The 15,212-nt window shown below is 46.6% G+C and overlaps 1 protein-coding gene across 4 annotated transcripts in view; it reads right to left on the bottom strand.

The window, feature by feature from the left end:
- The window catches only part of Cab39 (calcium binding protein 39), a 101,789-nt gene that overhangs the window by 73,166 nt on the left and 13,411 nt on the right, over positions 1 to 15,212 (bottom strand). The window contains exon 1 of one of the 4 annotated variants that reach the window (XM_090355010.1): positions 4,444 to 4,673. The exons of 2 other annotated variants lie outside the window; for them this stretch is intronic. The gene's annotated coding sequence lies outside the window, so the exon portion shown is untranslated. Of the gene's footprint in view, positions 1 to 3,871; positions 3,949 to 4,443; positions 4,674 to 15,212 lie in introns of those variants that run through there. One more of the 4 variants, XM_090355009.1, reaches the window with a different exon arrangement.

Genomic DNA, 15,212 nt, shown 5'->3' with positions numbered 1-15,212 from the left:
CAGGAAAGACTCCATGAGATCCTTACCTAGTTGTGGCTAGAAGTGGAGTAGTAGCTCAAATGGTAGAGTGCTAGCCTTCAGTGAAAAAGCTCAGAGCCAGGGCCCAGACGTTGAGTTCAAGCTCCATACTAATATTACCTAGGACATTCCTATTTCTCTAACAGCCCAGGACGTCCTTAAAGTCAAACTCCCAATTAAATAAACTGTAGAAATGAGTCACATGGATTTTTAAAAGCAATAAAACAGAAATATCACCAAACTAGCCTTGAGATGAAGAGCTCAGGGACAGTGTCCAGGCCCAGAGACCAAACCCCATGACTGACAAAAGAAAAAAAGAAAAAAAAAAGAAATATCACCAAAGGTAAGGTAACCAACTATCTGAAATGAAATTCTACTATCCAGCATAATTTTTTCCTGTGTGAGGGTATAGGTGTGTCTATATTTCTATGGCAGAAAGCAAGTGTGACTTGTAAGTGATGCTGGGAAGTAAAACTCTTGGAAAATATGGCAGTAGTCACACAAATCTATAATCTCACAAAAGAAAAGCATTTGTTAAATATTCCAAAGTAATAATAAAGATGCTATGTGGCATACACATTTGCAATATACAAAAATTCAAATGAAACCAAATTATAAAACGAAGTCTCATTCTTAACCTAGCCTTTATTCTTCTTTTTATTTTTTAACTGTCTTTTTTGGTACTGGGGATCAAACATAGGACATTGCACTTGCTAGGCAATGTCCTATGACACCACTGAGCTACATCCCGCTCTTATTCTTTTATCTTTATATTAATTTAGATCTAACTCAACATCTCATTTTATATGCCAACAAAGGATAATGCATTTCAGAATGCAAAGCACAGGAAACTGAATACAAGGATTTGTAGTCTTTAAAATGTTAATGAACTGAAGTGAGCTACCTAGAATTTTTTTTTTGCCAGTCCTGGGCTTAAACTCAGGGCCTGAGCACTGTCCTTGAGCCTCAGCACCACTTCCATCTTTTTGTCTATGTATGTGGTACCGAGGATTCGAACCTGGGGCTTCGTGCATGCTAGGCAAGCACTCTACCACTAAGCCAAACTCCCGGCCTAGAAATTTTTTAAAAGCTCCCTGTAATGATAGCAAATCATTTAATAACAAATTACATATTTGGTTTTAAAAATGTGAATTTAAAAACCTAAATATGGGGCCGGGAGTTTGGCCTAGTGGTTAAAGTGCTTGCCTAGCATGCACGAAGACCCGGGTTCGATTCCTCGGTACCACATACATAGAAAAAAGCCAGAAGTGGTGCTGAGGCTCAAGTGGTAGAGCTCTAGCCTTGAGAAAGTCCAAGGACAGTGCTCAGGCCCTGAGCTGAAGCCCAGGACTGGCAAAAACAAACAAACAAACAAACAAAAACCTAAATATGTGCCAGGCATGGTGGCTCACACCTGTAATCCTAGCTACTCAGGAGGCTGAGATCTGAGGATTGTGGTTCAAAGCCAGCCCACGCATAAAGTTCACGAGACTCTTATCTCCAATTAAACACCAAAAACTGGAAGTAGCACTGTGGCTCAAGGGGTAGAGTGGTAGCCTTGAGTGAAGAGCTCAGAGACAACACCCAGGTCCAGAGTTCAAGTCCCACAACCCACAAAACACACACACACACTCACACTGATGACCTATGTGGATAGCTCTAATATAAAGACTATTTTTAGGAATAGAATGGGGATGTTGGGAAGGGGCATTGCATTGAACAGCTTATGAGACTCAGGATGCCAACTGTGAGAGTAATCTTTTTACACAGCCCTTCTAAAAGTACATCTGTTCATGTAGCAGAGATCTGTGATTCTCTCTTCCATACTTCCTGATCACAGACCAATGAGAGCATTAAATAATAAGCATTTGAAATCCCAAACTTGTCAGGGTGCTTGTGCCTCATACCCATAATCTTAGGAGCTGTCAGGATCAAGACTGGAAGCCAGACTGGGCAGAAAACTTCATCCGACTGTTATCTCCAATAAACCACTCAAAAAGACAAAGCAAAAGCTGGAAGTGGAGCTGTGGCTCAAGTGGCAGAGCATTAGCCTTGAGCACAAAAGCTCAAGAACAGAGCCCAGTCCCTGAGTTCAAACCCAAGGACTGACATAAAAAGTTTATTTTTTTTTCTTTCTCAGGGCCAGGAGTTTGGCCTAGTGGTAGAATGCTTGCCTAGCATGCACGAAGACCAAGGTTTGATTCCTTGGTACCACATACATAGAAAAGCCACAAGTGGTGCTGTGGCTCTAGCCTTGAGGAAAGCCCAAGGACAGTACTCAGTCTCCAGTACTGAAAAAAAGAAAGTTTTTTTTTCAAAAGCTTATAAGAAATTAATGAATATATTTCAAACTAGTCTTTGAAAAAAAAAGTCTTTGGAAAAGTTCTGTTCATACAGCTATTAAACATAACTACTGAGTTTCATTTGAGTAAACAATGCAATCTTGATTACCACTGTTAATAACCTAAGACTTCCTTTGCTTGGGTAAAAAAATGCTTTAAATGATTAACAAGATACAAATGTATACAAATGTACATATTCATGTAAAGAAAATATACATAGAAGTCTGAAAAGGAAATATGCAAAAATGTTAAGAGTGATTTAAATAGTAAGGTTAAAAATACTATTTAAAAAATTTCAGTACTGAGCCAGCATGGTGGTATATGCCTGTAATCTCAGAACTCAGGACGCTAAGAGAGGAGAATCCCCAAATTAGGCCAGATTGGGCTACACAGACCTGGTCTTGTAGAAACAGAAAAATCCCTTGTGAATTTTACAGAGATTATGTCTAATCTGATAAGCAAATTTTAAAAACTGAAAAAAGCTGTTAACATACAGTAAGTGCTTACCAAATCAACACAGGTTCAGAGTTGGTTAGAACAGGTCAGACTTTGTAGATTTCAAACACAAGTACTAATTATTTGGTAGCAATTCCAAAAACTGTGAAAAACAGCTAAAAACTTTCACTTCTGGCTCTTCCATGATTTTCACAACTAAAAGTAAATTACCTGGGGGGTGGGGTAGGTCTGTGTCCAGCTTCCTCTAGAATATAAGCAATATCTTCGAGTTTTATACGATCATTGATTTAGAGTGCTTTACGCAAATGTCATTCCAAAGAAACAACTTCGGTTTTACCCTCAGTCATTCCGGTGAGCCCAGTAAATAGGTGTGTACCTAACAAAATAAACCTAAAAATCCTGATGCACTGTAGGGAAGTCAAACTCACAAAAAAAAACCACAAAAAAACAACAAACGCGTTCCGTGTGCAGCCGAGCCCTTTACACATCTTTCCAGAATCTCAAGAGCCTCATGAATTTCTGCAAAAAAAAAAAAAAAAAAAAAGCACTTGGCCTGGCTCGGCTATGGTATACTTAAAACATCCGGGAAACTGTCAGAATCGATCTCAAAACTGCACTGAATTCAAGGGACAGAATGTCAAAAAATCCTGACCGGGCCTCCTCCTCTCCTTCCTGTGAAGAGCCCTTCAATATGCCCTGGCTACATTTCCGGGCTCGTGAGTCACTGCGCCCGAGAGCTCTAAGTTTCTTTCAGAAGGTCGCTCAAACGCAGCTCCTCCTCAACAGCATTCAAGGGATGTGGCCCCCCCTGGAAGCCCATCCCGCCTCACCGAGGCAGGCCCGGGCCAGCCACCTCACTTACCGAGGCTTCACCAAGTCATGTCTTTGTCACCTTTGTCCTCTAGCTTTGCCACCCCCCCCCCTCTTCTCCCAGTCCCACCACCGGACCTCCGCCGAGTCCCAACCACGCTACCGCCTCGCCCAGGAAGCCTTCCAGGTTTGTGCGAAGGCCAAAGGCGATCGAACCCACGGCCGGTCCCGTCTCCCCCGGGCACCTTTCACAGCACTCCGTGGGGTCCTGTGCGGGACTTATCACCTCTCTCCCGGTAGCGTGGTAATGGGTGCGCTGGTCTTATCTTCAACCACCAGAGCCTCGGCTCCTCCGGGGGGGGGGGCTCGGCGCCCGGTTCTCCTCTGAATTCCTCCCGGCGCGGACCCACCCGGGGTTCGATGGCTGCGACAACCTAAGTCGGGGACGAGCCCGATCGCACGATTCCTAACCACAAACCAGCGACGCTTTCCCGCTTTCCCGCTCCCGGCTTCCCCCCGAACGACCACCGCCACCACCACCATCGCCTCGGCCTCCCCGAGCCACCCCCGCCCCCAGGGCGGGAGGAGTGACGGTTGGCCCGGTCCACACTTCCCGGCTCGGGCCGGGGACGCGCCCAGCCGCAGCCCCACCTCGGAGCCACCCGGAGGCGCCCCGCACGGGGGATGCCGGGACCCGCCGGGCCGGCCCGGAACCCGGACGCTGCCACCCGAGAAAATGGAGGGAACTGGGGCCGGGGGCCGGACGGAAGCCCGAGGGCGTCCGCGCCGCGAGAGGGGCCGGGCCAGGGTCACTCACGGGGTTGGGCCGGGCCGGGCGGCTCCCTCTCGGCCTCCGCGTCGTCGCCGTCCCCGTCCTCGGCCGCCGCCGCCGCCGCCGCCGCCTCGGGCTGCTCGCTGGGTCCCTGCGGCGCGGCGCGGGCGCTCGGCCCCTCCGTTGTCTTCCGCCGCGGCTGCTCCCGGCGACGGACTCCCGCGGCGGCGGCGGCGGCGCGGGCGGAGGTTCCGACGTTCCCGCCGGTAGGCTCCACACGGCTGCGCTCGCTCGGGGGTGGGGGTGGGGGGCGGCTACGGCTGCAGTTGAGGCCCGGCGCCGCCTCGGCCTCCGCCTCCGCTCAGCTCCTGAAACCTCCGAGTCCTCTCAGGCCGCGCCGCTCCCGGCGCCCCGCGCCCCACTCCGGCCCGAGCCCGGCTTTGACGTGCGCACTGCGCAGGCGCCGAAGACGCGACGTCGGCCGGCGCAGCAACGCCCTCCTCCGGCTTCGGCCGCCCCCCAGCGGCTGGGAGGACGCAGTGCGCCGCCGTCACGCCGGGCGGGCCTGCAGCGGGGCGCCTGCTTCTCATCCCGCATCCGCCACCTCCCCTCTAATAATGCTCAGCTCCTCTGGGGGCATCCAACTGCTGTCCTTGGAGGACCCCTCCTTCACGTTTAGTTCTGAAGGCTTTTATCTCTGCGATGGCCTGGAGCCAACTTGTGCACTTCACACACGCAGAGAACCTGCCACTTCATTTTAGCAACCCCTGACATCCAAGAAAGTGATGTAATGCTCCATAGGAACGGAATTCAGCCTGGATTTAAACTCCAACTCCACCATTCATATCCATGGGTTATTCCATGCCATTGCCTCAGATTCATACATTTAAAAAAACAAAAACCCAAAACACAAGGGCCGGAGAGATGGCTCACACCTGTAACCCTAGCTGCTCAGGAGGCTGAGATCTGAGGATCAAGATTCAAAGCCAGTCCAGGCACTAAACTCGATGAGACTCATCTCCAATTAACCACTAGAAAATCAGAAGTGGGGCTGTGGTTCAAACAGTAGGGTGGTAGCCTGGAGCTGAAGAGCTCAGGGACAACACCCAGAATTCAAGTCCCACAACCAACAGCAACAACAAAAAGTAACAATAATGAAAAAAGTCAAGCCTGGCACCAGTGTCTCACACCTGTAATCCTAGCAACCTAGAAGGCTGAGTTCTGAGGATCCCTGTTCAAAGCTGGCCCTGGTAGAAAGTCTGTAAGACTGTCATCTCCAATAAAGCCGAAAGTGGAGCTGTCCTCAAGTGATAGAGTGCTATCCTTAAGCACAAAATCTCAGGCTTATCTGAGTTCAAGGCCCAGGATTCTCCCTCGCCTTCCCACCCCCCCACCCACATACACATGGTGTAATATGTGATGAACAAGATAGTGTTTACACAGGTCTACAAGAGTCTGATCTATCAATTTCCTTATATGTGCTTGTTTCTTTGTTTTTGGTTCATACTTGAATAAGATACTTGAGTTCCTACGGTGTTCTAGATGGTGGGGTAGTTACTTAAACAGTCCTTGTTCCTGTAACAATCAGCAAACAAAGCAATACTTATAGTAAAGAGCAGTTTGAAAGGCTTTGGAGAAAAATGGCATTAGGGTAACAGGAAAGAGAGTGAATGTGTTGCTAATTCCAGGGTTCCTTAGAGGAGCAGCTACCAGAAGAAAGTGAAAGCCTATGAATGGAGATGGACCAAGAGATGAAGAAGAGTACCAGTGTGCTGGAGGACAGGGGATCCACACACCCACATGACTTTGGTGCTTACTGTCATGAGAAGTTGTTGAGAGGTGCTGGGGCAGAGAAGGGATGTGGTCTGACATTTTAAATGGGTTGTTGTGGCTGTGGTGTGAAGAATAGACTGAGGACCCAAGGTTTTCAGCAAGGATGCTAATTAGAGATTGCTAAAATGATCTAGTTGGATTTGAGGGGTGCAGTAGCCCACATGTCGGGAGCTTGTAGGAAGCTCGGGGGTGGGGAGGAGAGAGACAGGGAGAGAAAAAAAAGACAGACAGAGAGAAACACACACAGAGGAGAAAGAGGAGGAGGAAGAGGAAGAGGAGAAGGGAGTAGGGGAGAAGGGGAGGGGAAGAGAGAGTAGAGATCAGGGAGAGGGAAGAGAGAAGAAAGAATTCAGTGGTCATTTCTAGACACATTTATGGGTATGGCTGTGCCAAAATCAATTTTTTGTTGTTGTTGTCATTTGAGGGACGTGAAGTCTGGGCCTGGGCATTGTCCCTGAGCTCTTCAGCTCAAGGCTACTGCCCTACTCCTTGAGCCACAGTGCCACTTCTGGTTTTCTATTGGTTAATTGGAGATAAGAGTCTTGTGGACTTTAGTGCCAGGGCTGGCTTTGAACCTTGATCCTCAGATCTCAGCCTCCTGAATAGCTAGGATTACAGGTGTGAGCCACTGCATTCGACTGAATTGCTTATTTTCGTCTTTTTTTTTTTTTTTTGCCGGTCCTGGGCTTAAGCTCAGAGCCTGAGCACTGTCCTTGGATTTTTCTCAAGGCTAGAGCTCTACCACTTGAGCTTCAGTACCACTTCCGGCTTTTTCCTAAGTATGTGGTACCAAGGAATCGAACCTGGGTCTTCGTGCATGCTAGGCAAGCACTCTACCACTAGGCTAAACTCTTGGCCTGAATTGTTTATTTTCTCAAGAAACTTTATGATACGATTCAGTGATGTGGGGAAGACTTCCACCGAGCTATGAGGGAAGGCTTCATTTTGGAGCATGAGTAGTGTGAGCTGCCTGCTGGATACATGGGTAGGACCAGGTTGCATGTGAAAGTGTAGGGGTGGGAGAAGATGTCTAGTAAATGGACTTGGGAGTCTTCAGAGTGGGTAAAACCTCAGAACTCTGGGAACATTTGGAGAATGAATGTTAACAAAGTACAAGGCTGAGCCAGACACCAGTAGCTCAGACCCTTAATCCTAGCTACTCAGGAGGCTGAGTGGTGAAGCCAACTTGAGCAGGAAAGTCAAGAAGACTCTTGATCTGGAATAAACTACTCAGAAAAAGCTAGACATGATGCTGTGGCTCAAGTGGTAGAGTGCTATCCTGAACACAAAGAAGCTCAGCGGCAGTGCTCAGGCTGAGTTTAAGCCCCAGGGCCAGAGAGGGGTGGGGCTATAGGGGATGGGGGAGAAAAGGCTGACTCAGTATCTCCAGTGAGACACTGAGAGAGAACCAACAAGAGAGGAGGAACGGCCAGGGTGGGAGAGGAGATGCAGACACCTTTCTAGAAGGAAGATGGACCACTAGTGCAATGCAGCTTACAGGCCAACTGGGCTAAGATTGGTGACTGCCATTGATTTTAACATCACGGAGGCAATCAGTGCCCCAAGAGCTGTTTCACTGGAGTCCAGACATGGGGAGGCCTGAGTGGAAAGAGCCTAAAGACAAACAAGGCCCAGGAAAATTTCTAGGAAGACTCAGGCTCTAGAGAGATCATAAGGCTATACAACTTTTTCATGGTGCTTTTTTTCTTTGGAGGAGCAGAGAATTGGGTGGGTGGGGGGTCACTGGAGGCGAGTGTGGGGTCAAATGAAGGTTGTAGGGTTTTTAAATTTTCCTTTTGTTTTCAGGTAGGAACTATGACAGTCTGTTTAAATGCGGATGCAGCTGGTTCAGTAGAGAGGGAAAATGTGATGATGCAGGTATGGGGAGCGTATTCTGGAATGTTGTGCTTGAGTGAACAAGAAAAGAAGGTGCCAAGCTCAGTGGAGAGCTTGTCCTAGCACAGGTACAAGGTGGCATTTGCTCACTGGATCAGGAGACTTGGGCAAAATGTGGGCACAGAGGCAGGGAGCTGGGTAGACTAGATGTGGGCAATGAGTGCTTTGCACCCCCCCCACCACACACGCACACACACACACACACACACACACACACACACACACACACACAAAGGCTGCTGTTTCAACAGTGTTACAGGAACCAGGCCATCCCTCTAAGTGCAAAGGGAGCAAGAGAAGGTTGGAATTTGAGAGAGAGAAGATGCAAGGGAGTAGTCAGCTGTGTGTGTGTGTGTGTGTGTGTGTGTGAGATTATAATTACAATGCACACATAAACTTTATGTGTTAATAACGATGGACTGTTGAATGTAAGGAGAGAGTGCGATGGGGTGGGGATAGAAGGAGGAGAGAGCAGGTAGGTAGAGAAATGGAGTCAAACAAGAAGGTCAAAGACAGTTGGAAACGTATCCCCAGTGAGTGAGCTGGGAAGAAGGAAGTGCTATTTAGACAGCCAGCTGGCCTGGCAGGGACACTTTTCAGGAATGGTGAGGCCTGGGGCAGCCTCTTACATTATGACTTGGGCATGCATTACAGAAGGTCTTGTGGTAATCTCAGTGCTGAGATTGGTTCTGATGGCCCGGGTGGGGATGTGGGTAAGGATTCTACAGTTCTAATACTCTGGGTAAGGTGGAGTGAGGGAGTAATCAGATTATTATTGGCATGTTATGAAATCCTCCTAAATACAGCGCGCGCGCACACACACACACACACACACACACACACACACACACACACACACACAAGAAAAGTAGGCTGCGCTTAATTATGAACCTAACTTTAGAAAATGTAAGTAAAGTATCAACATATAAAAATAATGTTCACTGAGGGCAGGTGAGTTAATTCAGTGCTAGGATACTTGCCTAGCATGTATGAGTTTTTGAATTTGATTCTTCAGCACTGCAAAACAAACATACAAAAACAATCTGAAAATAAAGTCCTCTGGACTACCCAAACTGAAGCAAGGAATCAGCTCCCCAGGTTGGAAAATATTCTAGGCTTGAGGAGATCCAGCTAACAATAGTGATTATTCTGTTCTCTTCCACTAAAAGAAAGGGTAGACGGCAGGTACCTGGCCCTTGGTCCTCTAAAAGCAAGGCTCGAGCTAGACTGCAAGTGTTATCTAAGTTAGAAACTTTGTTCTTTAGAGACTTTACTCCTAGGGTGGTTCCTGTTACTGTTTTATTATGAGGGAGTCCCAAAGAGAGAATTTTATGACATGCTATTCCATTACAACAGGACTCAATTCCTACAGAATGTAAAAATAAATGGGAATGGATAATCCTATATGCAGGGCTATTCCTCCTTTGCTTTCGGGGTTAAGGCACTATTCCAAATTAATCTAACCATAACAATTATAGCAGCAAACCCCATCCAAATTTTTGAAATGGCGTTTGTAATGAGTTCTGAAGACAAACTGGAAAGAGCCATGTCACTTGGCCCCTTGAATTACATCAGGGAGCCATCTCTTAATCACACACACACACACACACACACACACACACACACACACACACACACACTTCTTTGAAAAACTGAACCAACTTCTAGAATATCCTTCCATCTGATCATCTGATCAAAGACGTCCTCAAAGCCATGAAAGCAGGATTGTCATTGCTCTTGAGTAACAGTTTCTCATCTCATCATTCCATTCCTTTTCCTCTCCTCCCCCTCTAGGGCAGGGCCAAGGGATGAAGGCCCCTCCCCGCCTTAGTCAGACATCCATGAAAGGACTTTGGAACCTGATTCATGACTTCCCTCCACCCCACCCATACTGCCTTCACCTGGACAGCATAGGTGCCACTCACAGGCCATACTAGGTCCTATGTCCTTCCTGTTCTCTGTCCCAGTGACCTCCATGTCCCCTCTACCTCAACAGCAGCTGCTCTAGCCCCACCCTGGGACACTGCCATTACCAGAATTGCTCTGCTTTTGAAGCTTGAGTTCTACCACAATCCTGTTTGCCCTCTGTTCCCATCTACCCACCAGGCCACACCCTCACTCTCACCAAACCTGCTCTAAAATCTCATTAGAATTTGTTTATTCAACAAATACTTATTGTGAACAAATTATTCTCCAGCGCAGTGGGAACCGGGTATGGATTAAGACATGGTCCCAGCTCTCAGAGAAACTAGGAGTGGAACAGAAACACTTAAGTAAATAAGCAATCAGAGGAATGAGACATGAAGTATGAATAACTCCTGGTCAGTTGAAGATGGGGGTAAAAAGTCAAGGAAAGTCCTGCAAGTAGTACCAAATACAAAATGAGTTTGGAGACTTGCATAAAAAGCAGTTCAATACCTAGTGTTTAGAGTTTGAAGAGGGGAATTGGAAAGAGATCAGATTGGAAAGATAAGCAAAGGTCCAATTACAAAGACACACAGCATCCAGATGGAGTTCAAATACCAGAGCACTGAGGGTGGGTCAAGTAGGTATAGAATAGGGATTTAAGCCATCAAGAGCCATACTTGTGTGTACTTTGTCTTTAGAAGCACCACTCTGGTCTGACGTGTACCATGAATGATAGGCAAGCTATTTCCATTGTGACAAGAGATGGTGGCCTGAGGTAGGATTGGTAGCAGAACATAATGCTTAGTGATTTGATGGTGTAGATGGTATGGCAAGAATGAAGAATCTAGGAGAAAACAAGACATGCACAGCTGGTTGGATAGTGGAGCCTTTCACTGAGATAAACGTTTCTAGGCCTAATCAGAAGATGGAAGGAAAACCATGAGAGCATTGTATCCTACAGGCTTTCTCCATGGAAGGCCTCACATCAGTCCAAAGCTGCTAGAGTCCAGGGGCCTGAGGACTGTGAGAATCTGTTGGCTGTGACAATAGGACCACGTGGGTGATGTCCGAGAGACAAGTACAAGTGGACTAATGAGTGAAGAATCAGCCAGGTGACAGCGAGTTTAAGGTATAAATGGAAGATGCTGAGCTGCGTACTGGTGGCTCACACCTGTAATCCTAGCTACACAGAGGCTGAGATCTGAGGAAGGTAATTTGAATCCAGCCAAGGCAGAAAAGTTTGCAAGTCTCTCATCTCCAATTAAACAGCAAAAAACTGGAAGCAGGGTGTGGCTCAAGTGGTAGAGGCTTGAGTGAAGAAAGCCAAGTGAGATAATGAGGCTCTGAGTTCAAGTGCACACACACACACACACACACACACACACACACACACACACGATGATACTGAAAAGGAAAAATGGAGGACAGATCACATTTTCCTATCAGGGCATTGGGGAAGCATGGTTGAAGAGGAAGGTGACATAGAATTTAATGTTTCAGTGTGGATGGGACAGAGTATTGAAGGAGGCTGAAGATTTAGGAAAGAGAGGATGCAGCTCAGAGGTCCCCAAGACAAGAGGAGCTCCACAAGAGCACAAGAGATGGAAGTGAGGTCCCAGAGAAAAGAAAATTGTAGTCTAAAGAGAGGGTGACTGGCCGGGCTGGGAGTTTGGCCTAGTGGTAGAGTGCTTGCCTAGCATGCACAAAGACCTGGGTTCCATTCCTTGGTACCACATACATAGAAAAAGCTGGAAGTGGTGCTGTGGCTCAAGTGGTAGAGCACTAGCCTTGAGGAAAATCCAAGAACAGTGCTCAGGCCTTGAGTTCAGTCACCAGGACTGGCAAAAAAAAAAAAAAAGAGTGGGGGAAACTGAGTAAAATGGAGGGGGATGGTCCTCAAGGACTGGAAAATTCAAGATGTGAGTACTAAAATGAGTGTGGATTCCAGAATGAGAAAGGAAAGCTATATGGCACAATCTAAAGGGCTATAGAAAACTCTAGAAGGTTCTAGAAATAAGTTTTGTCAAAGCTGCCTATGATTTGATGGACTCTGTTTCAAATATGCTGATATCAAACTAGAATTTCTTTTTCTTTTTTTGCCAGTCCTGGGCTTGAGCTCAGGGCTTGAGCACTGTCCTTGGACTTTCTCAAGGCTAGAGCTCTACCACTTGAGCCTCAGCACCACTTCTGGCTTTTTTTTTTTTCTATGTATGTGGTACTGAGGAATCGAACCTGGGTCTTCATGCATGCTAGGCAAGCACTCTACCACTAGGACAAACTCCCGGCCCCTTTTCCTTTTTTAAAACAAACAAAATTGGGAATCCTCTCAGTGAAGTTCTCCCAGAGGAGTCCATATTCTAACCTCTGGAGTCTGTGGACAGTGGTACCTTCTCTAGTAGAACAACCTTTGTATATATGGAAAAGTTAAGGGCCTTCTGGGTGGGGGCAAGGAAATTGATTCTGCCCTAAAGCTTCCCAAAGGAACAAGTCTTACTCAATTTTCACTCTACGGGCTTCTGATCTCAGGACCATAAGATGATAAATTCGCGCTGTTTTAAGCTCAAGTAAGTGATGATGATCGTTAGAGCAGCAGAAGGAAATGGATATCAGTTTTCAAAAAGTAATTCATTACTTTCTGTCTAGTTTGTCTACAAAAGGAAGATCTGTGGAGCTCTTCAAGAAAGTTCTCCCGGGGCTCGGAGTTTGGCCTATTGGTAGAGTGCTTGCCTAGCATGCATGAAGACCTGGGTTTGATTCCTCGGTACCACATACACAGAAAAAAGCCAGAAGTGGTGCTGAGACTCAAGTGGTAGAGCTCTATCTAGCCTTGAGAATGCCCAAGGACAGTGTTTAGGCTCTGAGTACAAGCCCTAGGACTGGTAAAAAAAAAAAAAAAGAAAAAAAGAAAAAAGAAAGTTCTCCTTTCTGAATAAAGACACCTTCTAGTTAAGAGGTGAATGTGGAAGATGACAACTCTGGTGAGGACGCTACTTCCCCCAATTCCCACTCCCATCTGATCATACCAACTGTTGGGCTGGGGCATGACAACCATTTGTGCTCTGAGGCTCTTTTCAGCCCCCCTAGGGTTTAACCCCATGGCAACCACTCCTTACACATCCCAGAGCTTGAGCAAACTGAAGAAAGAAGGGCTGACCTTTGGTCCCCCAGGTGGCATGGCAGCTGTGGAAGGGACTTCCACATCCTGTCAGGAATTTGAGATGCCTCTGAACAGAGACACGGGAGCACACAAGGAGGAAGTCATATCCAAGTGGACAGCCAAGTGGGCGAAAGTCAGCTTGAGCAGAACAAGACTGGAACAGGTGCTTCTCACGTCTAGAGACCTGGCTTTCTGACCAGGATGAAGACCAAGAGTGAGCCAGTATGTGGTTGCAGTCCTAAAACTTAGAGGTAAGGGAGGCCCCAAAGGCCCCCGAAATCCAAGATAGGCAAGTGTTCGACTCACCCGGCCCTGTCTTGTTATTCTTGGTTAGAGGAGTAGAGGCAGGCAAGGATGCCCACAAAAATGTGTCCAGGCAGGGATGTTTGAAGGCAAAAAGTGATGAGACTGGCTGTCTCTAAAATTTTACAGGAATTGGAAAGGAGCCTTGGGATTGGAGGCATGGGTCAGTGATTAGAGGCTAGCCAAGAACGAAAGTGGCAGGGACTGAGTTCAAGTTTCAGTCTCAGATCTGGAAAAAAAAAAAATGGCAAGCAGCCTTCCTGATCTCAGTGAGGGCAAGACTGTACAAGAAAGGACAGGAGACTCTTTTGTTGCCTGAAGGCCCAAGGAATCCAAACCAGGGTTTCCTCAGCTGTGTCCTACATTTCCCTTTGGTGAACAAGCATGACTGGGGCCAGACAGCTCCTAAAGGCAGATGATCTTGGGTCTCCGAGAGCCCCTGAGAATTTCCAGGGCTTAACCTGGAAGTGTTTAACCTCTGTGACATCCTTAGCCCAGCATGGTGCCTGTAGGAGGCACTCCACAGTGTTTAAGAACTTATAATTATTGTGGAGGTGTTTTGGCGTCATATAAAGGATGACAAAGCAGGAAAACAGGTTAAAAATGAGATCGAGAAATGGGTCATGGATATTGTGTTTCCAGGGTGATATTAAAATATTTAATAACTAGGAATATACAGACAACTACTGAATGAAATGGATTCTGGGTAAAAATCAGTACTGTCCCTATCACTGGTAGAATCTCCCTGGGACCTATTATTTTAATAAAAAGAGACAGAGAGAAGTGAATTGTCATACATTAGACTTGGAATTCAGCCTTTAGAGTTGGGGTGCCAAATGAGGTTACTGCTTAATCTGTAGAGTTAAAAATCTGCCTTGAGAAATAAAACTGTGAAGGTAAAGAGTGAAAGGGCTCTACCAAAAGAAGAGGGTGTGCATTTTCTTGACAGTGTCACCTAGAGCCACATTTCAGAGGGGCATGTGTGTGTGTGAGAGAGAGAGAGATCCATTATAGAGTTCAGAGTTGTTTTGTTGTTGCTATTTGCTATTTGTTTGTTAGCTTGGGGCGTGTGTGTGTGTGTGTGTGTGTGTGTGTGTGTGTGTTGTTTCAAGGCCTGGATCCTGTCCCTGAGCTTTTTCTGCTCAAGTCTAGTGCTCTACCATTTGAGTCACAGCCATTTGGTGATTAATTAGAGATAAAGAGTCTCAAATCATGATTCTCAGATCTCAGCCTCCTGAGTGGCTAGGATTACAAGTATAAGCCATTGGCATCTGTTGTACAGTTCCATTTTCCAGGAGCATCTGGCATCAGAAGTCAATAAAAGAAACCTTCAGAATCTTCCCAAGCCTCAACTTGACCTGAGTATGTCCTGCTCGAAAATCTGAATCTGAATCCTTTTGCTTTGACATTTTGCAAATACACATAAGATTTTCTGACCTTATTCAAGGAACCTGCTGGAGGGTTTCTGATGTCAGTGCTAGCTTCCCATTCTCTGGTCTTTAGGATAGCCTGAAGAATAATACAGTCAGGGCCTTGAGCACACTGGCTTCTGGCTACACAGATAAGCTGGTAGGTTTAAGAGAGCTTAGCCACCATTTTTTTTTCTTTCAGAATGAAGGATTCTCCTTTACTTAGGGAGACGTCCATAATTTGGGTTTCTATGCACTTTATTGCTTGAGAATTCCTATGATTAGAAGTGCCATTTTTTTTTTTCCTG

Source organism: Megascapheus bottae, chromosome 21 (genome assembly GCF_031878675.1).
Source record: "Megascapheus bottae isolate mThoBot1 chromosome 21, mThoBot2.hap1, whole genome shotgun sequence".
In the NCBI taxonomy this organism is placed as follows: domain Eukaryota; kingdom Metazoa; phylum Chordata; class Mammalia; order Rodentia; family Geomyidae; genus Megascapheus; species Megascapheus bottae.
Note: the sequence above shows the minus strand (reverse complement) of the source record. Positions and strands in the feature narration are given on the sequence as shown.